Here is a 7,494-nt window from a genome sequence, read left to right as displayed (position 1 = left end):
CGATTTTTTTAATTTTGAATTTTGTTTGCTGTGGCGAGTATTTATTTTGTATCTTATTAATCTTTGTTTCTATTTGAAGTAGACCCCTTTCCTTTGATTTTAGTGTATGGATTTATGGCTTTAGACTCCTTGTTTCTTAGTTGGATGACTTTGATTTGAGGTAACCCCAATCGGGGCTATGTGGACCATTTTTCTGGGGCTATGTTGACCTATAAGAAAACATACATTTTATCTTTTTTTTTGCGTAAGGTTTCAAATCCATTTTCTTTGAGTTTAAAACGACCCTATTTAGTGGAGATGTAGATCTTCTTATTATTTTTTAAGTTGCTTTTCACGCCAACTCTCTTATTGAATTTGATACTGTTCTTTACAACTTTTTTTTTTATTTTTAAATTTTCAGCTCCAAAGGTATTGAGTTTTACAAACATTACGAAAGATAAGTGTAAGGGCATAATACTAAGCTTTTTTAAGTGCAATTACAATCAACTGAACAAGGTTAACATAGCTTCCTTACAGGTGGCTCACTTAGCCCCGGGGGTGGCCAATATAGCCCCAAGCAGGGGCTATGTTGCCCAAAATGGATTTTCTTTTAAAAACGCATGAAACTCACAAAATTAAAGTATTTTGTACAATGTTTTCAGTTGATTTTAATTTTACACTGTATGCTCAAGGATTAGAGCATTAAAGAAATGGCATTCTATTCTTCTGTTTCTTCAGACACAAGTTTTCAAAAAATCTGGTCAACATAGCCCCGGTCTCCCCTACATCTTTAGAAAATCGCTTGGCTGGCGGGGAAAGAGAGTTTGATTGCTTCCCATACTTGTTTGCCAGAATATGAGGAGTTTGTGACATAGGAGCCGACCTTTTCAAAATCGGAGACGACCCTAAACAGTGTACATTTTCTGAAGTCCTAGAAAAGACGCCAGTTCTTGGAAGCACAGCTAACTTGGACGAGGAAAGATCCACATTTCTGGAGCACTTGACTGGCATAGAGAATTCCGACTGCTGTTTATTACACGACGATAAATCTACATTCCTTGATTGAAGAGGTTTGAAAGGTGTTGCCGCTGATGTATCCGAGCGTAGAGTCCTCGTTGTAGTCTCGATTGATTGAACTGGTTTCTTCATAGAGCTCATTTTACCTAAAATCTACAGGATAGTAAGGAAGGGATGATGACCCTCCCAACCCCTAAATAATTTTTTTCACACCCCTGGTGGGCGTTGTCTCCGGGGCGTGTTCAGGAACAAGCGATCCGCTGGTTTATGTACAAAGAACAGGTTAAAAGTAGGGTGAAAATGGCGACTTTAGCGCAGTAAATTATCCAACAGCGTTGCACGATTGTGCAGAAAAATATGAATTAAATTACAGCGTTGTATAGGGATTATTGTTCAATGTGGCAACGCTGTAAAAAGAAAGTATTGCATGTTGCCCCTTCAATATGCGGGTTATGCAATCGTGTAATAATGCCCCTTCATTTTTCAGGTTATGCAATGGTGTATTTTTCAAGATGGCGCAGCAACGTTGCCGCGTGGTGCATGTAAATAAATGATTTATTTACTGGTGAAATTTTGCAACATTGCATTTTACAGTGTTGCCAGATGGGGCAAGAAATTAGTTGATTTTTCCGTACAGTGTTGCCAGATTGTGCGAAAAAATTCGGATTTTCGGACTTGAAAAAGTTTTCCGTTTTGGAAGACGAAATTTGAAACATTTTTGAGAAAACTTCTTTGTTTTTAATATTTTAGACCTTTTAGACGTTGGTCTAAAAGGTCTAAAATGAAATTAGTTAATTTTTCGATACAATGTTGCCAGATTGTGCAAAAAATTCGGATTTTTGGACTTGTATAAATTTTCGGTTTCGGAAGACCGTATCTTACAATATGGGTCGGTATCGGATAGTGTAGATTAGGGTCCGATTCGGTAAAATTGAAAATTTTTCGGAAAATCACCATCCTCCGATCCACCGCGGACGGATGCGATTCTTTTCCATAATCGAAGATCGGAAAACTGTACGGATCGAATTTCGATACGACTTTTCGTTTTCGAGATTTCGGACTTGTAAAATTTTTCAGTTTCGAGAGACCGTATCTTGCAGTATGGGCCTGGGAACGCTAACGAACGCTGGACTATACGAGGGATTTCCCACTCTCGCTCTCCGTTCGTTTCTGTTCGTCCCTTCGAAAGGCTTCTGACCGCCATGTAGGAGCCTACCCTATGATTAGGGCCAGTTTTCACAATGTCGCGCAGTGTCGCTTGCACGTTATGCCTGGTAACGCTAACGAACGCTGGACTATACGAGGGTTTTCCGATGCGTATCGGGAACCTTATGTTTTGGGAATGGATATTGCAATGTTCAGTTTGATGAATTAAAAAATTTTTATTATTTTTTATTGGATATTTACAGTTACAGTTTAAAAACAGTTCGCGTTTAGAAAACACACTAAAAACGTGAGGGTTGTCAACCACAAACATCGGATCCTTCTCCTTCTCCGAACTTTAAATCTACACTTATGTCATCGAGTTTCCGATTGTTATTTTTCCGGGCCATCCTGATGAAACGGAACTTGCAGTCGGATGAAAGGTACTTGGAGTACAGGTACGGTGCGGAGCAAATGAGCGCCAGTAAACTCAAGATGAATAGAAGAACATCCGTCAAGGTAGAGGGTGCGCATTTGATTTCCGGACAGACAGGGCACATTGTGATGTTTGCTTCGGATGAGTTTTCCACCAGTGAGGATTTCACTCCAACAACAGCAATGATGATGGTGATGAGAATTATTTTATCAATCATGATTTCTTCCTTGCGATACTGAGAAGAGAATGCATACTATTTATACGAAATCCAACTGCTAGACCCGCTCTCCTCTCTCTCTTGTGTATAATACTACGCGAATTGCACTTAACAGTCTACCTATCTTCCAGTCCTCTTCGTCTACTTTCTTGTACCCCTGCTTTAGGAAGTAAATTATTTCGTGCTCGTCTGCGACACGTTCTAGGAGAAGGCAAAATCTTTCCGTTATCTCAACTAAGCCGTAACACCCGACGGGATCGGAAGTGTCTATTGAGCTGAGTTTAAGATGGTGGAATAACTTGTCAGGAAAAAGGAGTCGGGCAAACTTGTTCAAAAGCTCTGCTCGTATTCCTGTAAATTTGAAAGTGAGAGCCTCATATACCATATCCAAGGTGTTCATCGCTCTGATCGATTGTGATTTGAGGGTTGGAGCGTCCATACTTGACGAGTTCTTGTTTTGAAATGATCGATCACACTTCCTCGACACTATTTATACGTTCCCCCCGACTCGCATTGATAATTTTCCCACTTGAGAAAATTTAGCACTCAGACAGACTCGAGTGGGCGTTATCGAGGTAGAGGCACTTAAGTGGTGGATAACAATGATGCAACTTTCTCGCCTCTTGCATCAGCTACTCGAACCACTCTGGCTGATGCAACATTCTCGCCTCTTGCATCAGCTACTCGAACCACTCTAGTCAAGCGCAGTAGGTAGGGGAATCATTATGTCTTCGCCTTCGTGGATAATAGTTTCGCCGCCAGCGTCCTCAGTGTCCAGTGCTAACGTATTCGACCTAATCGAGTCTGACAAATTATGACGACATAGTTTGTCCGAGTGAAACCGAGTTTGGTGATTATCAAATACTACTATATTTACTCCGCGGTAAATTATAACTCTGCATAAAAGTGTAATTTATGTTACGACTTATGACTACACAGTTTGCCCGAGTGAAACCGAGTTTGGTGATTAACAAATACTACTATATTTACTCCGCGGTAAATTATAACTCTGCATAAAAGTGTAATTTATGTTACGACTTATGACTACACAGTTTGCCCGAGTGAAACCGAGTTTGGTGATTAACAAATACTACTATATTTACTCCGCGGTAAATTATAAATCTACATAAAAGTGTAATTTATGTTACGACTTATGACTACACAGTTTGCCCCGAGTGAAACCGAGTTTGGTGATTAACAAATACTACTATATTTACTTTGAGGTAAATCATGTGTCTACAGTTTCTTTCCGCTCGGTGAGGAAGCTAAATATATTTACCTCCGCGTAGAAAACTCGTCAGTCTCACTTTTGATGATATTGGAAACCCTCGAGCTTATAATAGTATTCACTCTGAAATCTTTTCAGAGAACAGAATCTTACAAACGAGAAAATAGTGTTGATTTTCTGTTCTGACGAAATCAGAAAATCTCGAGCTTATAATAGTATAAAACTTTGAGCTTAAAATAGTATTCACTTGTTCGCTTTGAAATCTTTTCAGTGAACAGAATCTAGCAAACGTAAAGAAAGTGCAAGTTTTCTTTTCTGACCGACTCGGAAGACTTTGAACCTGTATAAATAGTATCTTTATCATGGCTGCTCAAGAACAGAATGTTGAAACTTTCATCCAATGTGATATTTGTGATGAATTTTATAGACAAGGTGAAAAGCACGAACATGGTGCGGAACAAATTAAGAAGGAGGAGGGTATCAACGATGAAACGAATATTAAACAGGAGCTCATCCAATGTGATATTTGTGATGAATTTTATAGACAAGGTGAAAAGCACGAACATGGTGCCGAACAAATTAAGAAGGAGGAGGGTATCAACGATGAAACGCACATTAAACAGGAGCTCATCCATTGTGATCTTTGTGATGAGTTTTATGCGGAGGGAGAGAATCATGAGCAATCTCCCGAACATATTGAAAAGATGTCCACCTCATCACCTACCGATGACAACAACGATCAAGAATATTGTGACACGTGCAAAATATCATACCATAAAAGAGAAAAACATGAAGAATCTGCAAGTCACATAAGAAATTTGTTCGAGATGAAAGTACCGATTGTTCAAGTTGAGACTGCTTGTCAAAGCAGGTTGAAAACATTTTTCATCACAAACTTCCAGCCAGAGAATCTCATCATAGATGAGTACCTCCTATCGGCTAAAGACCTCATAATTAAAAAAATAAAAGAAGAACTCACCGGCGAGGCATTGAAGGTTAATATACTAGTTTACGCCGAGTACGAGAAAGCTGACGATAACGACAAGGAAGGAATGCAGTTGAAAAAGTTTAAGACTAAAAACGAAGCTATTTTCGCGTCAACGGATCTGGACGAGTATTATGAAAAGTTCAGGGCCAAGATCAATAAAGAGTCATTCGATTTTCACATGAACGGATCCGGGTGGGTGCTGAAGAAGATACAAGGTATGGAGCTACGTATCAACCGCTATTACGCGTTACATCGAGGAGGAACGTATGTTAAGCTGCCATTTTCGACGAAGCATGTTGTCAATGTAAATAACGGTGCATTAAACGATTGTTTCCTGTACGCAATGTTGGGAAAGTTTCTCCCAAGGGATGCGAAGGATAAACAACGTCCGGAAAAATATTTAAATCTGTTCGATCGTTACGATTTCTCGGACGTTCGATTACCCACGAGCATAGATGACATTATCAAATTCGAGAAAAGGAACAACGTATCGGTTTCGGTATTTGGGCTCCGTGAGAGTTTGGTGTCCAACAAGAAAAAGTATACAGTTTACCCAATTAAAGTTGCCGACCCGGAAAGAGAGGACCACACCGACCTACTATGTCTCTCAACCCCCGTACCTTTAAGTTACCATTATTGCTGGATCAGTAACTTTGAACAACTTGTACGAAAACAGTTGACAAACCATCAACATTGTATCTACATCTGCAAGAAGTGCTTTACGTACAAGTACTCGATGGAGGAATTAAATCAACATAAAGTTCTCTGCTCTTTAGTAAGCAAAGACGCATTCCTAGCTTCATTTCCCGACGAGCGATACCTCAAATTCGAAAATCACCACAAGGAAATAAAACATAATTATGTAATTTATGCAGACTTTGAAGCCTACTTAGAACCAATTCATGGTGACTCGGAGCATCCAGCGTCTGCGTATAGGCGGCACATCTCAAATTCGTACGCTTACCTCCTCGTCACGGAGGATCCCGAATTTAAAATGACGGAACCGAAACTGTACCGTGGCGAAGAGGCACATATCAAATTTCTGGATGATATAATCACTCTCGTAGAAAGAATCAGTGAAAGTTACAATGATAAAGAGAGTAAAATAATAATGACACATGAAGACCGGGCCACATTTGAAGCGGAAAATAGGTGTGGACATTGTGAGGTGGATTTCTCACAACCAGGTATCGTAAAGGTAAGGGATCATGACCATCAAAAAAGAGCGGGAGGGAAAACAGGGTCTAATTATCGAAAGGCGCTATGTTCAAATTGCAATCTTATTTTCCGACATGAGAAATGTGTTAGAGTCGTCCTGCACAATGGAAGTAGGTACGATTTCCACGAGGTAGTGCTGGCTCTGAACAAATATCCTCATCGCGTCGAAATAATACCACACACGGAGGAAAATTACATCAGTATGACGGTCCATCTGGGAAACAGGTTTTCGATCAAGTTCATCGACTCGTTCCGATTCCTCCCCGCGTCGTTGGATAAACTGGTTCAGACGATCCCGCGCGAATCTTTCGTTCGCACGAGGAAACTCACTCGCACAGACAATGAGTTCGACATGGTTTGTCGGAAAGCTCCATTCCCGTACGATTACGTTGACAATCCGGCCAAGCTGAACGAGACGCGTCCACCACCGCGAGAGGCTTTCTTCAACACCCTGACTCAAACGGACATCTCTGAAGAAGAATACCAAAGGTTTCTCCAAGTTTGGCAAACTTTCAATTTCCGTAATCTCGGCGAGTATTCAGATTTCTACTTGCGACTCGATGTGTGCCTCCTCAGCGATGTGTTCGAGGAGTTCCGACTTTTTGGAATAAAAAATTATAGTTTGGACTGTGCCAATTACTTGACGCTACCCGGTTTCGCTTTCGACGCCTTCCTAAAAATAACTAATGTGAAAATCCAACTCTTCAATGATATGGATATGGTATTCATGATTATGAGCTCGATCCGAGGTGGGATAACACAGGTGGTGAAACGGCACGCTCTCGCAAACAATCCTTTGATACCGGATCAGTTTGATCCTAAAAAACCAGTGAACTATATACAATACTTGGATGTGACGGCACTTTACGCACACACCATGAGAAAGCATCTACCCTACGATAACTACACTTGGGTCCCGGAAGGAGAAGAGTTGCTAACTCTGGCGAAAACTATAATCAACCATCCCGACGACGCTCCTTTCGGGTACATACTCGATGTAGATATTGAATATCCAGAACACCTCCACGACCTGCACAAGGACCTTCCGTTCTTGTGCAAGAACGAAATACCACCATCGGAAGCGGGGAAATCGACGAAACTATTGACGACTCTAGCTAATAAAAACAACTATGTTATCCACTATGTAATGTTGAAAGAAGCGCTTGGTCAAGGATTAAAACTCCTGCGCGTCAACCGGGCCATCAAATTCCGTCAGGCTCCTTTCTTGGCACCCTTCATCGAGCTGAACGCACGGTTGAGACGGGACG

Source organism: Bemisia tabaci, unplaced genomic scaffold, assembly GCF_918797505.1.
Source record: "Bemisia tabaci unplaced genomic scaffold, PGI_BMITA_v3".
In the NCBI taxonomy this organism is placed as follows: domain Eukaryota; kingdom Metazoa; phylum Arthropoda; class Insecta; order Hemiptera; family Aleyrodidae; genus Bemisia; species Bemisia tabaci.
This window is presented reverse-complemented; position numbering follows the sequence as displayed.